Consider the following 27231-nt stretch of genomic DNA (forward strand, 5'->3'; position numbering starts at 1 on the left):
CATACTTTCGCACCATGTCCCAGACTCCCAAGCTATCCAATCGAGTTATAAGTGAGTATACTCTGGAGCCATGTCCTAGATTCCCAAGCTGTTCGATCGGGTTATAAGTGAGCATGCTCTCATGCCAGGTCCTAGACTCCCGAGTCATTCAACTGGGTTATAAGCGAGCTTGCTCTCACGCCTATCTTCTAGACTTCCGAGTCATTTAACTGGGTTATAAGCGAGCATGCTCTGACGCCTTTATATTCCAGACTCCCAAGTCATCTGGTCGAGTTATAAGCGAGTAGGCTCTCACACCTATCTTTCAGACTACCAAGCCGTTCAGCTGAGTTATAAGCGAGCATACTCTCATGCCATGCCCTAGACTCGCGAGCTTTCCAGCCAAGTTATAAGAGAGCTTGCTCTTGCGCCTATATATTCCAAACTCTCGAGTCATTCGACCAGATTATATGCAAGTTAACTCTTGTGCCCATATTCTAAACTACCGAAGTCATTCAGCCGGGTTATAAATGAGCATGCTTTCGCTCCCTATCTTAAACTCTCGAGCTATTTGATTGGGTTATAAGCGAGTTAACTCTTGTACCCATATTTTGAATGCTCGAGCCATTTGGCCGAGTTATAAGCGAGTTGAATCTTGTGCCCATATTCTGAACTCCCAAAATCGTTCAGTTGGGTTATATGCGAGCATGCTCTCACGCCCTATCTTAATCTCCCAAGTCGTTCGACCGAGTTATAGGCGAGTTGACTCTTGTGCTCATATTCTAAACGCCCGAACCGTCTAACCGAGTTATAACCAAGTTTACTCTCGCATTTATGTATCTTATTCACATTTTATCAGGGTTAATTTCTCGCCTAGCGCAGGCCGCTCGGATGATAGCAGAATTATTTCTCTATTTTGTACTGTCTAGTTATGCTAGTCGGTAAAATTATAAACGTGTTGGTCCACGCGTCTAAATATCAAATTCATGCTCCATTCGAAAAAATTATTTCGTTCGATCTTATTATTTCTCCCAGACATATTACTCCATTCTAGGGATGACAATTTCACCCGAACCCGATGGAGGATCCGACATCCGACCCAAATGGAGGAGGGTATGGAGGGGCTATCAATACTCGATACCCAACCCGAATACCCGATTAAATAATATATATACATATATTAAAGAAAATTTTCTTTTTCCAAAATCAACTTACTATTTTTGTTGATATTACGAGGAGACTATATAGATGTTTAATCTATTTTTTTAATTATATATATATATATATATATATATATTTTAATAGATTGTTAATTTTAATATATTTTTGTTGAATGATAATAGTTGGATAGAAAGAAGAAAAATTATAACTATACAAGATATCCGATCATTTAATGGGTATGAGTATACCCATCAGAGATCCTATACCCGATGGGTATGAGGACGGAGGATATAGAATCTGACCCGAACCCGACCCATTGCCATCCCTACTCCATTCGGCATAATTGTTTCTCCCGGCCTGATTATTCCGGTCGGCGTAATTATTTTGCTCAGCGTATTTATTTAGCCCGATATAATTATTTAGCTGGGCTAAATTATGAATATAACCACTTACACATCTAACTTATCTCCATATCATTGGATGTCTCTCATCGTGATGCCCAGTCAAACTATTACGCCCGACTTAATTATTAACGTGAACGCTTATGCATATAATTGTCTGGTCTTCAAGTCCCTAGATATTTCTTTTTAAAAGGCATCTACTCGGACTTCATTGTACAAGCCTAAAGGCAACATCAACAATTTGTGAAAATGCACAAAAAGATAGGTACGATTTAATAATAGTCAATATATATTTTGCATTTAAGTTCCATTTCCTCCCTTCATAAATCACAAGGCACAAAAATAATCATATTATAAATTCAATTGAGTTTACTTAAAAGGTCTTTCGGGAGGCCTATTAGAATTTGATGGCGATTTATAAATCATTTTGGTGGCTCTGCCGATAGATAGCCACCCTTACGAAGTTGCTGGATTACTCCTTTAGCTCCATAAGTGAGCATCCTTATGGTGCTCACTAAATTTCAGGCTAAAATTGCGAGATTCAAGATAGGCTTTTCACTTAATCTCAAAACACTCATCTTCTCTAGCCTTATAAGTAGCTAGTTCAAACTTCATAGATTTTAGTTCCGCTTGCATTAAGTTCAGCTAAGTTTCTTGCATGTCTAAGTTTCGTTCTTGCTCCAGGATCAACATATTTTTGGTTGATAGTTCTTTGGCTCGTTAAGATGATCCCGAGGCATGATTAACCTTCAGTTCCTCCAGCTGGACGGTCTTTTGTGCCAGGTTAGAAATTTCCTTAGCTCTCATTATACTTTTTGCTCGAAGCTCGGCTTTGCTAGTTTGTAATAGGATTCCAGTTTTCTCTTATCCGCTTGGTGAGAATCCACTAGCTGTTAGACTCCCTTATAGTCTTTTGCATTTCCTCGACCTGAAAGTCTACTTTTTTTTGCAACTTAGTCATTTCAATGCTCAGTTTAGATGCAGAGAGTTCTAATTTCTCCACATGCTCCCTTAGGATCTTGTTATCTCTCTCCAAGTCCACCATTAGGTGGCTTAGGTTTAGCTCGGAAGCCTAAACCTGAAAGGAACAACATTAAGAAGTTGTTCTTATTAAAGGGAGTAAAATTAAGAACTTACCACAATCGCGTTATGAGAATATACGTCTGCACGTTCAGAAATAGAGAAGTCTCTTGGTTGCCTTCTCGCACTCGTTCAAGCATCGGCCAATTCCCCTTTCAACTTTACCACCCCGTAAGATGGCGCCCAGAGTAAGGTCCGTTGGCGGTGCTGGGCAAACAGAAGACGAAGGTCTAGGAGTTGGCTTGGACGATTAGGGAGGTTGCGCAAATGTTGATGGCTCAGAAGAAGGACTGATCGACCTTAAGATAATGGGCCCGACTGGAGGATGGTCAACTGCAATCGAGTCTTTTCCTCGGGGGGGAGTCGGGGACGTAGTAACAATGGCCCGTTCAACCTTAGGTCATTCTGAGGAAGCCGGGGCATTCAGGCAGCACCTTTTACTCCTAAATCTTAGCGGCGCATCCAAGTTAGGAGATTCCCATGTTGTGTCCGAAGCCTAAGGATGGTCAGGTTCTGAGGCTTCTCGCGCCTCCAGAATTGCTTTCCCAAGTCGATTCAATGTGGTTTTGTTTAGCTTGGTGGTCGTCGAGCGAACATCCTTAGATACAATCTCTTCTATAAAGGAAAGCAGAATATCTTAATTATATTTAATATGGAAAGAGAGGTAGAAGTTTCTTATCAAAAGAGGATTCCAAACCCATCCAGGTGGGGCTTAGCCCAAAGATATACAACATACCTTCTTGGAGTAATCCAGGTATGTTGAACTTCAAGCTAGCTAGCTTGGTGGTGGTCGTACTAAAGGTTTGGTTTGTGCTCGGGTGATCTAGAGTAGGTGAAAGGGGAAGGCGCGACTGCCAAGCAGTTGGCTAGGGCACCAGGATGGGGAGTCAAATGAAAAAGTACTTGTCCCTCTACTTAGTGCCTTGAGAAAGGATCTTATTAAAATGAGTAGTGTTAGGACGGGCACAAAAATGAAACAGACTTTCAACTATTTGTTGGGGTAAAAGAGGTAATGGAATGCTCGAGGGGTTAGAAGGACCTCGAATAAGAGAAACACGATGACTGTGCCTCATAGAAGGCGAATGGAATTAGGTGCTAATTGTAGATCCCTTGCCGTCGATAAGAGGGGGTGAATTACCCTGCACAAAATAAAATAGCAAACACCTTTCTCAAACAATCAGGCTTTATCAATTACACAATAAAAAAGAATGAAATTAAAAGAGTACAAGACACACAAATTTTTACTTTCGTTTGCAATCAGATGATTGCTACTCCAAGGAAAGTCGGCATAGTAAGAAGATCTCCTTCTCAAACAAAACGTCAGAGGCGGCGAAGCCTTGTACACGAAAATGATGCTTGGAAATGAAAAATAGAAAGAAACTTGAAATATAAAGTGTGTTATTTGAAAAGGAGAAGACCAGGGCTCTATTTATAGTCCATTGGTCAAAACTAACCATTTGCTGATGTGACATGATCTGAGCGCCTGGAAGGGCTTCGGGCACCTAGGCATGGATAAAGCTTTTTTCCTTTGTTCGCTTGGATGATTTTGGTCATTCGGAATAACTATTACAGAGTAGTTATAATCTCTCTCTTTTTGATGTGAGCAATCCAAGTTAAGTTAGGATAACACAAAATAAAATAATAGTAAAATAATAGGTACATAATTTGCAATTAATAACATGTAATGCAAAAATAAAATGTACTCTCCCCCTAGGCTTAATATTTAATTCTCTCCCTTTGATCACATTAAAAAGAGAAAAATTTTGAAATAAATCTAAAATAGTCTCTAAGAGAAAAATTTACTAACAATCAGAAAAATTTTGAACTTTAAATTTTGAAAATATGAACTTTTACGATTTCTAAAGTAATTTTTCATAAAATAATTTTTAATTATTTAAAAATTATAAAAAAATTTATAATAGTTAAACAAATATATCCAAAGCTGTGATAAAATTTTTACAAAAAAAAATAAAATTGATTTAAGTAGTAATTAATTATTTTCTATAGAAAGATGTATTTTAAAAAAAAAATACTTAAAAATAGTTTCTAAGCTCAAAAAATCTTAAAATATTTTCTGAGAATGTAATATGCAAGTATTTTTGGTAGAAAAAAATAAATTTTCAAAAATTGAAAGTTCGAGAAATTGTAATATTAAAAATTAGTATTTTATAAAAAATTCACAGAAAATTCAATATCTTTAAAAAAATTCCGATAATATTTTATTAGATAGTGAATATGATATATTTTCATAAAAAAAATAAAGTTTGCAAAAATAACTTGGTGAAATATTTTTAAATTAAAAAAAAATTTGTGTTAAATAATCTATAAAAACTAATTCAACGGTCAAAAAGTTTTAAAATGTTTTTTTACAGATAAGTAATGAACTCCTCTTTTTCAGAAAAATTAAGATCAAATTAATTTCAAACATAAATTATACAAAAAAAATTATTTAGAGAATTCTAAAAAAAAACATTAAATCAATTTAAAAGTTAGACATGCATAAAATTTTAACATAATCATAATTTTGGAATCCAATATAGGTTCCTACCCACTGAATTAATTTGATTTTTTTTTAATATATTTTGTTGATAATTTTCTAATTTGACCCTTATTATATCTAAAATGTCAATTAATTCCTTGATAATTTTTAAAAGTAGTAAAATTTAAACATGCAGAATTGTTAAAAAAATTTATTTATTCTTTCAATTTTTTATTTTTTATTTTTATTTTATCGAAATCTTCTAGTCGACAAAATTTGACTAAAGTTCCTTTTAGCCCTTTGTTTTCTTTTAATAATTTTTTATTCTTACTTTCTAATTGACAGAATATTTTTGATAACATTTTTAATAAATTTATATAACTGGTCAGGAGGTAGAGACCATACCTGACTTACCTCGTCGATCCCGTTATCTGAAGCTCCCCCTGTATTGCTGGTTCCTTCTGACGTTGCTCCCTTTTCATCGATGCTCTTGATACTCATTTCGGATGAGTTTGCTTTGTCATCTTCTTCGTGACTTGCCATCATTTCAAGTCCGGTAAGGACTTCAATCTTTGACTCTGATGATGACGTTTCATCCAACGTCGTCTTTAAGTTTTTGTGCTTTGTTTGGGTTAGTCTTTTGTCCTTGTTCTTGTTCTTCAGTTTTGGGCAGTCGTCTTTGACATGACCTTCTTCATTGCAATGATAGCATCTCACTTTCCTTTTTCTTCTTTTGGCCTGCACTTGATTGAATTTAGTTTTATTTTTTTTAAACTTCTATACCATAAATGTTATTTCGTCATCGTTGAGGGATGTTTCGGAACTTGGTTCGTCTATTTTTGCCTTTAAGACAATGTTCTTCTTTGACTACTTCTTTAGATATACACATCTAGACTCATGAATTTCAAAAGTGGAAAATAATTCTTCTAAATTACTTACCTCTAAGTCTCTAGAGGTGTAATATGCATTTACTAGAAATGACCATTTAGGTGTTCTAGGAAAAGTGTTAAGCGCATACCTTAGCAAATCTCAGTTGGTTATCTTTTTTTCGAGATTCGTGAGTTCGGTGACTAGTTCCTTTAGCTTGGCATGCAGTTAAGGAACTGTTTTACCTTCCTTTAGTCATAGATTCGTTAATTGATTCTGAAAAAGAATTTTTCTTGCGAGCTTGGCTTTAGAGGATCCTTCATGAAGCTCTAGGAATTTTTTTCAGAGGTCTTTTACAGACTTGTAGACTTCGATTCTGTTTACTTCTTGTGGTGACAACACACTTAGCAGATGGAATTCTGCTTTCCCATTGGCCACAAACTCAGCTTGTTCCTTCTTTGTCCATCTTTCTTCTTTCTTTAACTCCCCGTTGCTATCAGTAGGTACTGCAAAAATCATTTTTCAAGATTAGAAAATGTCACAATCAGTTTTGAAATATACCTCCATTTTCTTCTTCCAATGTGCGAAGTCTCCCTCGAACTTCGGCGGGTGGATGCTTGTTCTAGCCATCATCTTTTGTGCTTCGTTCGACGATTAGTCCTTCTAAAGCGGTTGAGCTCTAATACCAATTGTAAGTCCCTTGAGGCTGGCAAGAGAGGGGTGAATTGCCCTGCAGAAAATAAAACAGCAAACACCTTTCTCAAACAATCAGTCTTTAGCAATTACACATTTAATAAAAAAAGAATAGAATTAAAAGAGTACGAGACATATAAATTTTTACTTGGTTTACAATTAAAGGATTGCTACTCCAAGGAAAGTCAACTCAGTAAGAAGATCTCCTTCTTGAACAAAATGTCAGAGGCGGAGAAGCCTCATACACGAAAATGACACTCAGAAATGGAAAATAGAAAGAAACTTGAAGTACAATGTGTGTTGTTCAAAAAGGAGAAGACCAGGGCTTTATTTATACCCCATTGGTTGAAACTGTCCATTTGCTAACGTAGCACGGTTCGGGCACCTGGAAGGGCTCTGGGCATCTGGGTGTGGATAAAACTTTATCCACGTCGTAACATCTCGTAATGGCTCGAGTTGATAAACCGTATCTAGTCTGGGCACTTGGAACAACTCCAGGTGCTCGGACTGCCTTCGACAAGGGCGCATCGAGGAGGCACCCGGACAGTCTGGGAGCTTGGACTTGGTCTAAGTGCCCGGATAGTCAACTCCTTGTTGATTGTCCAGTTTCTCTCCTTTCGCTTGGGTGATTTTGGCCATCCGGAATAGGGCTCACCCGAACCCATTTTTTGGCCTTCTCCTCGAGCATGCTTCCGCTTTGGCTCCTCATCCTTTGAAAATACTGTGTGCCTCCTTTTCATCTGTCAACGTACTCTTCCATAACACCTCATCCCTCAGACGCACTGAATCCTTCGACTCTCTCTCGTGCCGTCCTTCTCACTAGCTGCGTCTTTTGCTCAACTTCATGTGCTCCTAAGTTCCTGCACACTCAGACACAAGAATCAAAATACAACAGGACCTAACTTGATTTGGTTGATCACATCAAAACTACCATGGAGTACTTACATTAATTGTTGATGAGGAATGTGGAAATATTGGCTCACCACAATAAAAAAAATGGTGGAATAGGAAAATGTAGGCCAACCAAGACTTGTTTCTTGAAAATGGTTATATAACTAGTTTTTTTTTTTTTTGGGGAGGATGGTCTCGATCGGTAGGTATAATCATGTGTATAGAGTTGGGGACCTCATATGTGAATCTAAAGTCATCAAGGCCTACCCCATCAAAGCTCGATGTAAGAAGTATATACCACACACAGGAACATCCATGGTAGAAATTCAAGGGTAAGGATAAAGGAGAACGAAGAAAAAGGGAATCTATCGAAACTCAAGAGAATAGAAGATTCGTTAAGGTGGAGAAAGAGGAAAACACAGGAAGGTGAAGGCACTAGGGTTTTTAAAGAAAACCTTTTAAGCCCCTTTTTAAAGTGAGACCGCTGGATCATAGTGATAAAAAGATGGGTCAAATATCGTAATCATAGGATCAAGGAGGTGAACTGTCGTGAGTATGGAAAATGGTGTGCCAGTTGGCATGTCAGAGGAGTAAAGTTATTAGACAAATGTTGACAATAGAAAAGGTATATTTATGACATATGTGACAAGTAAATCATTATTCTGAAGTGTCGGAGCACACTTCAATGAACATTTCCTTGTTATTAGCACTGAAGTCATCTAAAGTCTGACCGAATTTAATTTCATTCGGGGGTTTAAGGCTTCATTCGTCCTGTCTCTTAAGCACAGTCCTCATCACATATTCAATTGGCCTAAGAGCCGGTCGAACATTTTTAGTGTTGAAGTCATCTAAAGTCTGGTCGGATTTAATTTTATTTGGGATTTTAAGGCTTCGTCCTCCTTGTAGCCTAATCACAACTCTTACCACATACCTAATTGACTTAAAATCTGGTTGGATATCCAAGGTTTTGTTAGTAATTAAGTGCTCAAACTTCTGAGTTACTCAGTATATTAAATTGGACTAGGACAACCCTCCACTTAGACGCATGGAGTAATCATGAATACTTGGGAGAAATAACAGCATCTAAGTGATCAAATGTGGACCAAGAGTAGGTGAAACCTTATAAAGACTTAGTTGTATAAAAAGAAACCTTAGTTACATAGAGTTCCTTCCCCATGAGGAGAGTTGAAATATAACATACTATTTGAGAAAAGGGAATAGCCCAGGTGGACACTCTTTTACCAGTCTTTGGTGGTCCAGAAAATGAGCCTGAGTTTGAACGCCAAGCATCCCCCCTCCCAGAGTTGTGTAACCGCACCATCGACCCTAAAGAGAAGAGCTTTGTTGATAGAAGTGATGATCGGCATGTTAAAGTCCCATGAGTGGAGGAGGACTATTTTTCTTATCTCGAAACACTCATCCTCCCTTGCCTGGTAGGTTGTTAGCTCCGCCCGAGAGGCTATCAGCTCAAATGAAAGTCCCATCAGCTCATATTTAGAGGCAGTTAGGGCAGCTTGGGTGGCCTCTAATTTCGTCCACAGGGACTCTAGTGCAGCTCTTTGGGGGTCTAGATTGTGTTGCTGCTTAGATACCAGCTGGGTTTTGGCCATCATCTTGGATTCTTTAGCAGCCATCTCCACGGCATGAGCAGCCTTCAACTCCTCCAACTAGATAGAGAGGCTCTTGACTTCAACAATTTTTTCGTCCAGATCAACCATTGCTTTCGTTCACCGAGCTGTCTCAAAAGGAGCTTATCTTCAATTATTTTTAGGGCAGCCTCTGATTTATTTGTCCTCTTTGTCTCATCCCTCACCGACGCTTGAGCTTCTTAGAGTTGGCTTTCTAGTTCGCTTAGCCGGTTGAGTTGAACTCAATTTTCCTATGGAGAACGAGTGGGAGCATACATAGAATCTCACTCTGATAGACGCTCCTTTAATGCTTCATTCTCTTGGGCTAGAGTCGTTAATTTCTGGGTCATGCTCATCCCTACTCCCCGTGCTTATAAAATAAACATCATCAAAAAGTGTTTGAAATAAAAGAAGATCAGAAAGACAAAATATGTCATGGTTAAGTCGTGTGAATACCCATCAGCCATCTCTATGGGCATGTATTCCTCTGATCGGTTTATCACTAATTCTCATGCCTCGATTAATTGACCCTTCAGTAAGAATCAATCACAGACCGATCGGGGAGCCGAAGGAGAAGATATTTCTTCAATAGATCATAGACGGCTGAAAATTGATAAAGACTTTTGAGTGCGGCACCCTCAACAGAAGAGGAGTTACTCTCAGACCCTCTCTTGACATTCGAAGACTCTCCATCCTACGACCCCCAAACGCCATTAAGGAGGAGGCACAAGAGGCGCCATCTCGTCCCTTCTACTCAAGTTCCTGAGGGGTAGGCATCTCCAATCAATGCGCCTTCCCCCCGTCTTACAACAGTCTGGGAGGAAACCCCAGCTCAATCTTCTAAGAGGACATTGTCTGCTCTCCCTTCTGTCAGTCTAGACCGAGAGGAGGTCACATCTGTTGGAGTGTATACTGAGAGCCTAAGCTTTGTAAACATTCATTATGAATAAAGAATCACATTTGGTCTAATTATCTACATTTGTTTGTAGTTGTTCATTTAATTTATATTGTATATAACATAGTATGTGGTGTCACATACAGAAGATGATGTTATCAGTACCTTATAAATTATAAACAGTAGCTCACGACCAGAATGGAAAGGAACAAACCATTAGAAGGTCGTAGTGTAATTAGGTATTAGTTTATCTTGACTATATAATTACACTAGTACACTCAGAGTGTATTGAGTAGGACCATTTGAGGTCGTTTCTTTTATACTGACTTTGTAAAGGAACAAAGACCTCAGTTATTATGGAAGTGTGTGCTCTTAATCCTAATATAATAACAAGCACATATGTTTGATATTTATTTCTTTAATTTATCAATGGGTGAGATTTAGTTCGATGAATCAATAAACCCGATAAGTTGGGAAATGGTATCACCTATAGTGTGTGTTGTTGATTATAGAAGGAAACTGTGTCCTAGTGATGCTAGGTTGATAATGTCCTCAAGAGGAGCTCATAAAGATTGTCATGTTAAACCCTGCAGGTGGACTTAGTCCGACATGATAATAAGGTTGAGTGGTACTACTCTTGGACTTAGATATTAATTAAATGAGTTGTCAGTAACTCACTTAATTAGTGGACATTCGATATCTTAAACACAGGGAGACTAACACACTCATAATAAGAAGGAGCCCAAAAATGTAATTTGGGATTGGTGCGGTAGTTCAATGATAGTTCTCTAGTGGAATGAATTATCATTGATAAAATTAAGTTGTGTGTTGGGCAACATGGGATGCTTAATTTTATCGGAGACCAAAACCAATTCCTCCTCTCGGTCCCTATCGTAGCCTCTTATTTATAGAGTACTATACCCACATATACCCACCTTCTATACCCACCTAAAGGGGGCCGGCCAAGCTAGCTTGGGAACCAAGCTAGGGCCGGCCTAAGCTTGGGTTTAAGGTGGCCGGCCCTAGCTTGAACCCAAGCTAGTAGGGCCGGCCATAATTAAATAAAAAAGAAATTTAATTTTAGATTTTATTATTATGTGGAAGATATATTTTAAAGAGAATTAAAATTAAAATATCTCTCTTGTAAAAGTTTTACAAAAGATTAAAGAAAGAGATTAGATCTCTTTCCTTATTTGTAGATTGGAGAGTTTTTATTTTCTCTTTAAAATTATTCACATGTTAATAAAATTAAAATTATAGATATTTCCTTTTATTAACCATGAAGAGATTTTAAAGAGAAATTTTATTTTTAAAATTTCGAAACAAATAAGGAAAGTTTTAATTGTTGATTAAAACTTGTCCAATTTGTTTCCTCTTGATGTGGCCGCCATCATTGTTTAATTGGGGAAATATTATTTTATTTTTCTCAATTAAATCATGTCAAGGAAATTAAGGAAAATTTGTTGTAATTAAATTTCCTAATTTACCTAGGCCAAGGAATATAAAAGAAGGGGTGAGGGTGCCTTCACAAGACACAACATCTATTATTCCTCTCCATCTTTTGCTCCTTGGTGTGGCCGGCCATCATCTTCTTCTCTTCCTCTTGTGGTGGCCGAACCTCTCCCTCTCCCTTGGAGTTCTTGTGGTGGCGGATACTACTCGGAGAAGAAGAAGAAGAAGGAGAGAAAGCTAGCATCTCTTGGAGCTTGGTTAGTATTTTGTTTTTCCTCCTTGGTGAAGTTTCCTTTGTGGGCCGAACCTTGCTTGGAGGAGAAGAAGGTGGTTGGTGGTTTCTCATCTTGGAAGATCGTTGCCCACACAACGTCCGAGGTTAGAAGAGGAATACGGTAGAAGATCAAGAGGTTTTTCTACAAGGTATAACTAGTAATTTCTATTTCCGCATCATGCTAGTTATTTATGGAAATAATACCAAATACAAGAGGCTTACGTTCTAGTATTTCGAATATGGTTTTTTCGAAGTTGTGTTCTTTTGTTTCTTTCTTTTCCTTGTGATTTGATTGTTCTCTTTGGTTAACCTAAAGTTATTTTAGGAAATTAAATATTAGCTTTCTATTAAAGGTTTTGTCTAGTCGGTGGTGGTTGCTCCCATATCCAAGAAGGCCATGTGCCTCGCCACGTCAGTACTGGGAACCTTTTATGGAAATTGATATTTAATGGAATTAATAACTTAAGGAGACTTGGGTCGAACGTGTTAAGTTCCGCAGGAGATCCAAGTCAAAACCTAAAAGAACAAATAGATTAAGTTTTGGATCAAACGTGTTAAGTTCCGCAGGAGATCCAAAATTTAATTTAAAAGAACACATGGTAGCTAGGAAAAGGTTCAGACCTTTGTACAAAATTTTTGTACAGTGGAACCTATAGGCTTTCCGAGTAGCAACCAACAACATCCTATCTGGGCAACTCTCCGACTTTTTCACGTTCACCATCTTCTCTTCCCATTGCTTCTCTTACCAAGGTTCTGCCCACAGTAGTGTCCTCCAGCGAGCCAACTCGGCTACTTGAAGCCTCTCCTAAAGGGCCAGCCGGTTGAATTTGTCACTCAGCTAAAAGCAGTTGCTCCTACCGAGTCAACTCTTCCTCTTCTAGTTGCAGACGCTAAAAAACCAGAGCCTCGAAAAAAGCATCCACTACATAAAATCAAGAAGACCTTAGTTAGTGATAACACAATGGCTAAGTTGTTGATGCTTACCGAAATAATAAGGGAGTGACGTTTGGACAGGGCTCAATCCGATCAAGAAAAGCATGCCCTTGTGCAACAACTTGGGAGCCTTGAATTTTATGCCAACCAGCTTCTTCGAGATAGAGATGAAGGTTGGATCTGTTGGTTGCTACTCGGAAAACCCAATGGCTCCACTGTACAAAAATTTTGTATGTGATCTGAACCTTTCCTAGCTACCATGTGTTCTTTTAAGTTAAACTTGTATCTCCTGCGGAACTTAACACGTTTGATTCCAAGTTTAACTTATATGTTCTTTTAGGTTTAAATTTGGATCTCCTGCGGAACTTAACACGTTTGATCCAAATCACCTAGGTTATAAATTTAATTAAATATTAGTTTCCAAAATTGGCTTCCAGTACTGCATGGCGAGGCACTTGGCCTTCTTGGATATGGGAGCAACCACCACTGACTAGACAAAGCCTTTTAAGGAAAGTTAATATTTAATTTCCTTATATAACTCTAGGTTAACCAAAAGGAACAATCAAATCACAAGGAAAAAAGAAAAAGAACACAACATCGAAATTAAATTCGAAAAACAAGAATCGAATGCTTCTTGTATTTGGTATTTATACAAAGAAAAATTAACTAGTATGATGCGGAAATTAAATACTAGTTATACCTCTTCCTTGTATGCTAAAAACCTCGAGATCTTCTGCCGTATCCCTCGCCTCCTCTTGGATGTCGTGTGGGCGACGATCCTCCAAGACGAACACCACCCGGAAAGCTTCTCCTCCTTCTCTAGAATTCGGCCACCACCACCACAAAGGAGCAAAAGAGAGCAAAGGGAAGAGAGGGAGAGGGGCCGACCACTTGATGATCTCCAACAACACAATATCAATTGTTATGTTTTTCAAGGCCTCCCCTCACCCCCTTTTTATATTAGTTTCCCAACGGAAAATTATGGAAAGAGTTTTATAAAAAATTAGACTCATTCCTATTTCCTTTTAATTTTTTCTTTTTCTTTCCTTTTAATTAATCAATCCTGGATTGATTTATTAATTAAACAACTATTTGTTGATGTTTAATTATTTGACCGGCCCCTTGCTTGGGCACCAAGCAAGGTGGCCGGTCACTTATTAAAAGGAAAAGAAAGAAAATTTTTTTATAAAATTTTAAAAGAAGAAAACTTCTAATAAAATTTTACAAACTCTTTTTTTTTTAATGTGGATATTGAAAGGAAAGTTTTAAAATTTAAAACCAAGTTTTAAAATTTAAAACATCTCTAATAATATTTCTTTTTAAAAGAAAGTTTTATAAATTTTACAACTCTCTTTTAAAACCTTGTGGGCTAATTTAAATTAGGAAAATTTTATAAATTTTTTAAAAATATCTCTTTTTACAAATTGTAAATATCTGAGGAAATTTAAAAATTCAAAAACAACCTTCCTAATTTAAATATTGCGGTCGGCCCCCTTGCCCAAGGCAAGGGACGACCACTTCTAGAGAATATGTGGTGGGCCATTGCTTGGTCACCAAGCAATGAACCGGCCCTTTCTTGGACACCAAGATAGACTTTTCTTTGGATGAACTTGAGGCTTTATTGAGGCTACAACAGGGACCTAGAGGAGAAATTGGTTTTGGCCTTCCGATGAGCTTGAGTATCCCGTGTTTGTCCCGAACACACAACTCAAGTTCATCGATAATAACTCATTCCACTAGAGAGTTATTACCGCACTACCGCACCAATCACAAATTACATTATGGGCTCCTTCTTATCATGAGTGTGTTAGTCACCCTGTGTTTAAGATTACGAATGTCTATTAATTATGTGAGTTACTGACAACTCATTTAATTAATATCTAGCTCCAAGAGTAGTACCACTCAACTTTATTGTCATGTTGGACTAGTTCCACCTGCAGGGTTTAATATGGCAATCCTTATGAGCTCCTCTTGGGGACATTCTGAACCTAGATAACTAGGACACAGATTCCTTCTATAATCAACAACACATACTATAAGTAATATCATTTCCCAACTTATCAGGTATATTGATTTATCGAGCTAAACCTCACCCTTTGATAAGTCAAAGAAATAAATATTAAATATACATGCTTGTTATTATATTAGGATTAAGAGCATACACTTCCATAATAACTAAGATCTAGTTCTTTCACTAAGTCAGTACAAAAAGAACTTACCTAAATGATCCTACTCAATACACTTAAAGTGCATCAGTGTAATTTATTAGTCAAGATAAACTAATACTTAATTACACTACGTCTATTCTGATGGTTTGTTCCTTTCCATCTTAGTCGTGAGCAACTGTTTATAATTTATAGATAACCGACAACATGATCTTCTAAGTGTGACTCCACACTCCATGTTATCTACTACATAAATTAATTGAACAATTACATTTAACAAATAAATGTAAACATTTGACCAATGTGATTCTTTATTTCAAAATAAATGTGTACAAAAGCTAAACTTTTAAGTCTACACTCCAACAGGATCATGCTTAAAGTTCCCTAGGTCAGGAATAGGAGGTAGGTCGGACCGTCATTCGGTCGGCCAGGAAACAGATTGAGGTATTTGAATAAAAAAGAAATGAGATTTCCATCCATTATGCCAGGAAGGTAAGTCCTTAAAGAACACTACTTTGGGACGGGATTGGAACAAAAAGATTCCCGACTCCTATTTTTTGGGGTACGAAAAGTAATGAAAGTTACGAGGAGTCATAGGAATGTCATACAAGAAAAATAAAATAAACATCCCTCACATAGTACGGAAGGTGTTTGGTGCAAGCTTTTGGAGCGAGATGTTAAAATAATGACCTACTTCAAAAAGAAATGAGGGGATTGGGAAGCGAAAATCGGTTAGAAGTTGATCTTTAAAGAAAGTAACAAAACGCAGAGGTGGACGATGAGGACAATCTTGGGGGGAAGGCTTAAGCGGTAGCTTTTGGGGATTTCGTATTGCAGGCGGATCACTTCTTGATCACAATTGTCAAAATCTGAGCAGGTAAAGATGTACCAAGGAACAAAGGATTCTTGAGCCATGGAAAAATGTAGTGAAGACAAAGAAGAATCAGAGAAAGAACTTACTGACGCAAATTGTAAGGAGAAGTTTGTCAAGTGAAATAGTCAGAAGAGAGTGAGAGAAGACACAACACAAATAATCTTCTTTTTCATCGAATAGGGTTTTTAAGCGCAAACTATGAGAGATCTTCCAATCTCAATCGTTTGATTAAAACGGCTTGATCATTGACAATCGTTGGATTGGAAAGGAGAGAGTGTCTGTCACGCCCTAGAGAGTCTCCGCCAAACAAAAATCCGACAGCATCTCCCCTGTACGGGTGACAATATGAAGTAATAAATACATACACACAAACATATAACATAATACAACAACCCACACGACTGGATATAAGTACAACCACGCAATTAATATACTCAGCCTACCCGGCTGGACAAAATGAAAATAACCACGCAATTAATAACAACCCACACGGCTGGAAACATGCCCAACGGAAAAACATAAAATAATACGAACAATCCACAACTAAAGTTTACTAGCCAATTAGGTTTCCACCACCACAAGATCTCGAAAGCAAAAACCACGAATCAAACACTAAACACAGACCAATTCATACAATGCTAAAGCCGCTATATACAAAAATACAAGTAAAGCGGAAATAAACCGATATAGCGCAGGACCCAAGACTGGCAGCCGACATCTCTCCAAGCATCCACGAATCATCTACTGCTATCTGGCGAAAGAAAACCATTTTATGGGGTGGTGAGTATTGGAACTCAGCGGGTAAGGAAAGATAGTGCATGAACATAATATACAAATAGAAAATGCCAAAAGAAATACAGTTTCATAAGGGAAGTAACAGATACAAAATAAAACCATAATCAATGCTCATACCTGAAGTCATATCCTAGGCTAGGTAATAGAAGGTCAGGAGTAGAACTAATCTGCTACAGTACTGCTCATACTTACAGAGGTAATGCGTAAGGTATATAAACATTTCCAATAAATAACCCAAGGTCTAACCACCTACAATGAGAGTATATCTCAGCATAAGGCAGCATATCAGCATAAGTGAACAACAGCAAGAAGTAACGACAACATATATATATACCACAGCAGCATAAGTATGCAATAACAACATATGTAAACAGCAGCAGCCAAAGCAAGTATAATAAAAGCGTATGCACAGATGGTCACCCGCCCACCTTTCTGCACCATGACCCCTGTATGGTCAAGAGGCCGGATCGATGACAACTGTACCACCCAAAAGCTGCCATTACTCTCGAGTGACCGGATGGACATGTGCTGAGTAGCTAACTAGCTACACAGCGAAGGGGGTCCCTGCTGCTCGCAACTCCAGCTACCACCAACTGCAAGTGGCCGAGTGCGGCACGACAGGACAAGCGGCATCAACTCCAGCTACCACTCTATCGAGTGGCAGAGGATGCGGCCCTGGTCAACGACTCTGTCGACCGCAAGGGAGAATTGATCATTAACATGTCTGTCATGATATATATATATATATAAACAAGAATCATGTATGCTACAGGAGGCCAGCATGCTCAATACAAAACATAACTAAATAACAATCAAAACATGCAAACATGGTATCTAGTATCTGCTAAATATCATAGATGACAACAAGAGAATGTATGAATATAGAAACGAATAACTCAAAGGTTTGGGTGGAAGTATCAAGCGCAAGTAAATAAGAGTGGAGTTGAGGTAAAACAATCCTTATCCAAACATACCTCATGTACTAAGTTCAAAGAACTAAAGAGACAAAGTAAGAAGTACCCGCCTTATGTGTAGATCGTGCTAATTAATCCCACATCGAGATGCTTGTCTCGAATCAAAATCCTACAAATCACATGATGTACAGTTTAGCTAATCATGCTATATATCAACTAACTAAACCTAGTTCCCAAAACCAATAAGGTAACCCTCCATCGCAATGAGTATTAGTCAAGCCTAATCGTCGATTTACCTCGATTAATCCAATCAATAAATCCTTAATTAAAATCCACACCAGTCCAGAACTTTAAAAGCACACAACGAACCAAAAATCACCAGTTAACACATCGAAATCTTTTGAATAAACATTGGAAATCCACAGCTATATTGAATATCAGAGCAACATTGAATAGAACCCAAAATTTCCTCAAGTTCAAACACAACCGATTACTTCACAGGGCATGGAGGAACAACAATTAGGTTTGAACAAAATTACATTGAATCGAACTAACCCTCTAAATCGAACGAGTAATTTCCATCATTTACAGCTTAAACCACCCAAAATCTGTCCGAGAATTCCAGAAACAATAGGGAAAGGCAAGAGCAACTCTAATCCAGACTCAATCCACCAACAAATCCAGCACAATCCGCAAGAAGCAACCAAAACAGTAGCAACTTTCAAAATCTGATACTAGAAACCAAAACGAGCCGCAAGAAAACCTCGAATCGTATCTCGATCAACCAAAATAATCATCACAGTCGGCATATCCCACTGCTCCTATGCATCTAGCCCTTACCTCATGGAAATTATACTAACATAAAGGTGTACTTGTTGGCTAGCTCTCGTCGTGGCCGGAGGTGGCAGTGGATCGGGCGACCGGCGCTAGGGCAGAGGGAAGAGGTGGCGTCTGGGGTGCTCGTGCAAGGAGAGGGTCGACGATGCTAGGTGCTTGCGTGAGAGCTCGGAGAGGAGTCGGCGGGAGAAGCGGTCGCGGCTGATGATCGTGCGCGGCGGCGATGGGTGGTACAATGGTGGCGACGTCGGGCTTAGGGCACGGGAACGAGGACTCAGCAGAGCTTGTAGTCGGCGGGTTTTGGAGAGCAGGTTCGCGAGCGGGAGGGGGCTCGGGGATGAAGGAGGCACGGCGCTGTGGGGGAAGCTAGGGCACGGGCAAAGAAGAGAAATGAATTTATAAACCTAGGTATATTTGATTAAGCCCTAGATGAGTTCCTCAATCAACTCCCATCTCTGGGTATTCCAAACAGACTTTTTCTTGAGTCCATAAATGCATCCCCTCAAAATATGTAGTACGTGCTCCGATTAATTCCAGAAAAATTTCTAAAAATTTCAAAAAAATTCCAATAAGATTATTCGCCCATTAATCTTATTATTTAATTATTATCTAGTTCGATATTTTATAGTGTCGTTGGTCCATATAAAAAGATGTGCATCAGTTGTCACTTTGAAGAATGAGGTAGTGGGACACATGACACTTAACCATAAATCAACATTTATAATGGATAAGACAACTGCATCATTACACTAAAAAATACCTTCCCATAAATCATTGGCTAATTACTTGGATTGTCAAAAGCTTTCTTTCCAAGATAAAAGCTAATCTCAATATTTAAAGTGCGAGTGGGAACATGGTCGGATAGTCGGATCAGAATCATGTCCAGCCGGTCGGACTAATAAGTTGGGTGATCTGGCTAAGATAAGACTTGGCTCAGTGAGTCGGTTATGAGCCTCCTTCGACTAGACTTGAATGGGAGAATAGTGATATGGGATGTTACGAGTGGACCCAAGTATGATGTGATAGTCAAAGTGAGGTGGCAATCAAAGTCAAGGGAAGGTGGCAGCCAACGGGTCACTCTCAGCGGATTATTGCTCCTCGCCCAACGTTAAAGCCTTTAGTACGAGGACAACCGACCAAAGAGTAGGTCAGACCCAAGGGACCTAATGCACCATTCATGTGCTAGGATACTTATTATATATCCAATCAGCTAATAGCTGATTGGGTTCAAGGGATGGCCGACCTACCACAAATTCGGTCAGTCATAAATCAGGTCGGATTCAGAGGACTCAACTTCCCATTCTCATAGTACAAGTCTTTCAGCATATGGGTAGTTGACCCTTAAGCAGATCAGACTTAGGGAGCTTGTTGCTCCACTCATTGCCAAGATACACAAAGCAAATCCGACCGACCTTACACTCCGGAACAAGTCTACAGATCCAGCTTCCCACTTCTGCAATATAACTCACCATAGGAATGCTCGGCCCTAAAACCAGTCAAACTTAGGGGGCTCAATACCAATGCATACACATAGCCTGAATGACCCTATGGTCGAACGAGTGTACAAGCCAACCCTCCTTTATATAGCTAGTTGGTAACAACGTTGGTTAGGTTTACATAGCTCAGTATGCCCATCTCTCATATGTACAGAAGATAAATATATAAGGCAATTCTTATTATAGACTCGGCCAAACTTCTAGATATCGGATTATCACTTCAAAGTCAAGTCTCCTATCATACAGATGATCGGTTTAAAGTACCGATCGGATCTCTCGGGATTCAGTTCCCTATCCTTTAAAGGAAAGTATCCCAACATATGACCAGTCGATCATAGAGCTAGTTGAACCTATGGAACTTGGTCTCTTATTGCTTCAATATTAAATCCCCAACATCACATAGTATATAGCTGACTGGCTTAGGGGATAGACGACCTTACGGGACTCGGTACTCTGCTTCTTATATATTGATCTGCCAATATAATATACTACCGGTCGGATAAAGATCTGGTCGAACTTCCTCAAAAGATCGTATTGTCAAAGAATCACAGTAATCTGTCATAAAATAATAGCTATTTGTCAGATAATATTTCGATATTTGATATATATATGCAACAAAACCTTCTTATAAGGGTGGTTGCTTTGCTTTTATCATTATTGAAGCAGTTACACAAAACTATTATTACACATGTAACAGAAGATTTCTTCTAAACTATACATCTTCCATTACCCAACATCTTCTGATACTGAATATTTTTTGTCGCATGATTATTATAAAGGTTATGAGAGGCGATGTTAAAAGGGAAGTCCTCTCCGTTGATCAGGTACTTTCAGACGCTCACACATACACATACACATTTTACTAGAAAACTACTACTCGTCCATTTTCGTGGCTCGGTCACCATACTGACTTGAGCGCTAGGAGTGGTTGTACTAGGAACCTCTTCCTTGATTCTCGCTCTAACGTTCTGTTAATTTACTTTTTTGTATGCGCAGAGAGGAAGAAGACATTAGGAGCCCTTTTCACTCTAGTCCGCAACCTTTTCTCCACATCAATAGCAGTATCTATCCCGCCTACATTTTTACTGTGTTTTTAGATAGGATCAACTAATATCAGAAACAGAAACCAAAAACAGCATTATGATAATAAAAAAGGCTTTAATTCAGCAAAATCAATATACAAATTCTGAAGGAAAAATACACTAAAAAAACAGCAGTTAAAAACAACTGGTCTCGAGTTCCTGAGACAGATAGAAAAGGGAATGAGAAAGATTTTTTTTTTTAAATAAAAAATCTTTGTATGGAAGTTTATTTCTGTTAATTTAAATATGACTAGATTTTTTTTTTAAAATACAGAACATAAAAGAACCCGAAGAAAAAAGAAAAGATGGAATGCAAACCGTTGCATTGGCCACTGCACCTAAAGAATGAGAATGAGATATACCTCAAGCCTGTTCATCCATTAGTGACATATACCTCTTCAGGTGCAGGTGCAAATGCAGCCATTTGAAACCATCTTGAGCTTGAGCTGCCCACGGAGCCAAAAACAAAAAAAAAAATATAAGAGAAGAGAAAAAGAAAATCTCTTCTTGTTTTCTAGATCCCACACTACAGATGCCCAGAGAAGGGGAGAAAGAAAATAGAGTATTAATAGGAGAATTACTGAAAGGGATGTTTAGTATTAACAACAATCACTTATTTTTATGTAATAATAATAATAATAATATTTAAGAAGCGGTGAGCTTAATTCGTTGGTCGCCCTCAAGGAGTTGTCTCGCACGTGAAGTAGGGTGTCAGTTCACGTGGTGCAGCCAATAGGTGACGACGCAGGGCGTGCGCTTGTCGTCCTGCTTTTGCCAATTTGGAAGATGCCAAGATCACATGCTTTGTCGTGGGAAAGAATTTCAAGTTGAATGATCTGCCACGATCACCCAATTTACAAGTTTTCTCTCTTTCTCTCTCTTTAGTTTTTTTTTCCATCTTGGTTCGATTGCACGTCTCGTCCATCAAGTAAATTAGGAAATGATCATAATTATCAGTACAGACTGATCATTGTCCTTAGAGTATCCATAGTAGGAGCTCCTTCGGAGCTCCCACTACAGACATGTCATGAGGGAGAAATCTCCCACTCATAGTGGGAGGGAGATTTTTCATTTCACACAACGAAGCGGTCCGTAGTTATGGAGCCGCTTTGTCGTGTTTTTTATTTTTTTTTTATATTAATTTTTTTTAATAATTATAAAAAATAAAAAATAAGAGGTAGAATAATAGTCTTTGTATGTTATGCCGTTGAACAACGGCTAAAATAGCCGTTGTTCAACGGTTAACTTTATTTTTTTAATTTAATTTTTTTTTATAAATACATGATCGATTTTATATTTTTCATTCATCTCCTTGTTATCTTTACGTTCGATTTCTTTTCTCAACTCTCTATATTTTCAACTACAAAAATATCTTGATTTATTTCAAATGACTCAAAATCCAAATTGATCTATGCTCTATGAATTTTGGAGAAATGAATTGGCGGAAGATGCGGAGGATATAGATGAACGAAGAATACTCCAACTATATGAGCAGCGACAAATGGTACATCAAAGAGCTCAAAGTTCTTCCGGTAGAACACAGAGGAGAAGATATTTGAATCGGGATCGTGAAGTTGGACATGCTCGTCTTTTCAATGATTACTTTTCTGATGATCCGGTATATCCTGATGACATATTTTGACGTCGATTTCGAATGAAAAAATAGCTATTCCTTCGTATAGTTGTTGCCGTGAAAAATCATTCCGAATATTTTCAATGGAAGGTCGATGCAGCGGGGAAAAAAGGTTTGTCACCACTTCAGAAATGCACAGAAGCTATTCGTCAATTGGCGTATGGAGTCCCTGCTGATCATTATGATGAGTATCTACGGATTGCTGAAACAACTGTCATCCAATGTTTATTCAACTTTTGTCGATGTGTAATTGAAGTGTTCGGAGCCCAATATTTAAAAAGACCTAATGCTAACGATATCCAACACTTGCTTGAAATGCATGAGTAGAGACATGGTTTCCCTGGCATGTTGGGCAGTCTTGATTGTATGCATTGACAATGGAAAAATTGCCCCGTCGCTTGGAAAGGCCAGTTTACTCGAGGAGATCATGGCGTCCCAACAATTGTGCTCGAAGTCATTGCATCTTCGGACTTGTGGATATGACATGCCTTTTTGGGGATTGCAGGGTCACGTAATGATATCAATGCGCTTAACGAATCACCGTTATTCAACGACGTCTTACAAGGGAATGCACCCGAGGTTAATTTTATGATTAATAATACACAATATACAAAAAGATATTATCTGACCGATGGGATCTATCCAGAATGGGCTACTTTCGTCAAGAGCTTTCCATGTCCCCAGGATCCCAAAAGAAAATATTTAAAGAACGACAGGAGGCCGTGAGAAAGGATGTCGAGAGGGCATTTGGGGTGCTCCAATCACGATGGGCAATGATAAAAGGTCCAGGACGATTTTGGTACAAGTGTAATTTGAAGGACATCATGTATACCTGTATTATTTTGCACAACATGATTATTGAGAATGAGGGAGATGCAGCAGTCAATTGGTCGGATGATGAAGGAGATTCTCAATCACAAATATTTCAAGGCTCCACTCAAGAATTCCAAGCATACATCCGCAGAAATTACGAGCTACGTGATAATCAACTACATCATCAACTTCGAGCCGACTTAGTTGAGTATATCTGGGCACGCTATAATTATAGTCAGTGAAAAAATAATTTATTAATTGCGATATATGTATTGTGATATTTATGTAATTTTTTTAATTATGAAAGTTATTTTATGTTAGTAATTTATGAATTTAAATTTTATTAAAATTTAATTATATAAATATAAATATGAAGAAGAGATAATGAAATATATATAATGAAAAGTGTGAGACCCATGAAGAAATTGTTGAGAGGTTTTTTGATAGTGGAAAGAGGTATAAGGTTTTTAACTTTTGATGTGGCATAGACGTGGCAACGAAGGAGCTCAGAGTAGATTCTAATCACTACGGATGCCTTAAATTTGTCTTACCAATAAAAAAAATACCTTAACATGTGCCTGAGGTTTAAATTTTAAATAACTGATTAACCGTTACAATGTCTGACCCTACACCAAAGTTGTTCTCTCCAACTTGCTCAACACATTCAACCTTTAATCAATTGCATTAGATTATGTAAATGAACCAAATATTCATAAATAAATTTAATATTTAATTTAATAAAAATTTATTTATTTTCATTCCACACATAAATTTAATTAAGAAAATGATGAACTATGTAGCACTAAATCTAAAGTTTTTCATCGATCGTTAGGGTACATTGAGAAGTATTTATGATGGTCAGTCCAGAATCCTAGTATCCCGTGATTTTGTATCATATTTTGAGAAAAAATCTCTATAATTATGCTATAGCTAGAGATCGAACCGTAAATACTTAGGTGATAACTTAATGTCCTTCTGTGATACTATAACTCTGACGGCTACATAAATTTAATTAAACAAAACAAGAATAATGAACTGTTTAATAAAATTTATGAATAATGTTCATGAATATAATTCACGAACAAAACTTAAGAATAGTATTCATCAATAAAATTATCATCCACATGATAAATAAATAAACTTAATAATCAAATAAAACTTATAAACTCAACCTTGAACAACTTTTCATATATAATATACAAAATATGAATAACATCTAAATAAATCAAATTTAACTAAACTTGATAAAAAAAATTAAACCTCATTTTTAACTCTTTGACTGAATTAATACACAAAACTGGATTTATTTACAACCCTACTTGTTTCATCTTATTAAACTATGAAAATGAATTAGAAAATTGAGTCTTTTTACTTAAATATTAAAATGGAATATATATATATATATAGGCACTACATGCAATAATCTTTCTTGCATTTACATGCAATAATTTTTCTCTACTTTTTCTTAAATTAAAATAAAATTCTCTATTATCTCCTTTGATTAAATGCAACAATATCACTATGGTGTTGATTTTTAAATACCAGTTGTAGGATCGGTGTGGTCGAGAGAGGGGGGAATAACGGCTTTTCGCTTCGATTTTGTTTATTCTTTCTATCAAAGTGTTAGTCGCAGCGGAATATAATAAAACTTAAAGGAAAGAATACTTGGGGGATTTACTTGGTTTCCAACTTCCTAGGGTTAGTACGTCCAAGGCCTACGCTCTTAAGCATGAGTCCACTAGTGGCCTCCTTTCTGAAAGCTTTCTGGAGGCGGAAAAACCCGTCTTACAATTTATAAAGTACAAGAATAAAAGAATGATAAAGTAAATACAGCTTGTACACTACACCAAATATGACTTTCCACGGTGTGCAAATTTGCTATCCGCAGCGCACATTGCACGCTGCATAACTGCAAGCTGTAAAAGTCATAAAACATCGACAGCACGCACCGCATGCTGCGGTTAAGTGCTTTCGCAGCGTGCATCGAACGCTGCCATTATGAGTTTTCGCAACATGCACCGCACGTTGCGGTTACAAATATTCACTGCGCGCACGTCGTGCTATAATTAAGAGTAATCAACAACATTCGCAGTGTGCATCGCACGCTGCAGTTACAAGCATTCGTAGCGTGCGCTACGCGCTACAGTTATGAGCAATCAACATCATTCGTTGTGTGCATCGCGCACTGCAGTTACAATCATTCAAATACCACATACAGATACCACACAAATTACAATACTACATACAATTATAATACCACACGTAAATTATAATATCACATACATATACCACATACACGCAATTATAAAATTAAAACTCAAACAATTATAATATCACATTCAACCATAAACATCACTTAAGTAAAAGAATCAAAACTAGTAATAAAAAAATTCACTTAGTAACATAATTTCTTTTGTACAAAAGAGTATATGTCTTTACAATAAATAGAATCTATATAAGTCATACACAACTATAAACTTAGATAACCAAGCTACTTCCTATTGCATCCTCGAGAAAAAACATGATCATCATTTGATCTAATTAGGTCCACCTTCTCTAAAAAACTTTATCAATCCAAACTTTCCAACATGATCCACCAAGAAGAACGTGATGCACTTTTGCTTTTGGATCTGTAGATGCAATTCGACCTTCTGCCACAACTCCATCAACGCACCAATGAAGTAGCTTACATTTAGCATTATCCCTGATATCTCCATGACTCACATCCTTCATTTTTGACTGTATAATAATACAAAATTATTAATTCTACCATATCTATTTTATAACAAATATGTAATTTAGAAAACAAAAATTACAAAATAATTACTTGAGCTACAGTTAGAGGTTGGTTAACATTACTACTTTTTTTTCCAAGACTACCACCACCAACATCATTACCAATACCGCTACCAATGCCACCGCTAACAACCTAATTTTATAAACAAATTGTGTCAATTAATATCACCATAAGATAATTTTACTAACAAGAATACAAAATAACTCAAAGTAATTAAGACAATTGATGACAAACTTTTCCATATTATATATTTTATTTTTAATTACTAACCTGTTCTTGCTCATTTTGTTGCCTCATATTTCGAAAAAATAAGAACCTCATTTCTTGCATTTCTTGTTGAAGGTTAGTCATCGTACTTTCAAGTCATTTAACAGTTCCATTATGTTGCACAGATGCTCCAACTTTCGATGGTGCTACTCCAAAGTCCATTCTGCGCACTTTACCTCGAGCTTCCTTGCCAAACACAAGACTAATTACATCATCAAGAATGTTAGTTATATTGTGAGATTTAGGTGGACACCGTTCTATTTCTTTCTGCAAATAAAAAAAGATAACTTTTAAAAATGATAAAATAAAAAATTTAGATTGTCTATTTTTTTTTGTGAATTCTACAAATAATAAAGAGATGGTTTTATTACCATTTTCTCTCCAATAGCTTGACTACTAGGTTCTCCATTTTTCTTCTTGTGACCTTCAATCCAAACTTTTGATCGTGTAATTGGTGTATCTGCAGGACTTGCTTTTTCATTAAGTATAAAATATATAAACAGTGTTAGAACAAATAATATTACTAATTAAGTGTATATGTAAAAGTTTTTTATAAAGTTTGATAAATAAGATTGTTTACCATCATGCAAGCCAAACGGCCATAACCTCTACGACTCATTGTGTGAATGTGGTCTTGATTTTGCCTCATTGTTCTGAATTTTGCACTTTTTTCCTGAGAATAAAAAAATGTCTAACATATTCATATATAATTAATTATTCATTGGATCAATAAATAATAATTACTTAGACAAAGGAAATGAAAATAAATAGTAGTAATTAAGATATAAAAGATAAAATATGATATGGAAAGAAAGTAACAAAAGT

General features: G+C 37.3%; 1 long non-coding RNA gene across 1 annotated transcript; it reads left to right on the forward strand.

Annotated features, from left to right (window-relative positions):
- Window positions 1–1996: 1996 nt before the first annotated feature.
- On the forward strand, window positions 1997–26779 carry LOC121992722. The gene is made up of 2 exons (XR_006114987.1): window positions 1997–2324; window positions 26532–26779. It is a non-coding gene; the product is annotated as an uncharacterized LOC121992722 (long non-coding RNA).
- Window positions 26780–27231: the final 452 nt, after the last annotated feature.

The sequence above is a fragment of the Zingiber officinale genome, chromosome 6B (assembly GCF_018446385.1).
Source record: "Zingiber officinale cultivar Zhangliang chromosome 6B, Zo_v1.1, whole genome shotgun sequence".
Taxonomy (NCBI): Eukaryota; Viridiplantae; Streptophyta; class Magnoliopsida; order Zingiberales; family Zingiberaceae; genus Zingiber; species Zingiber officinale.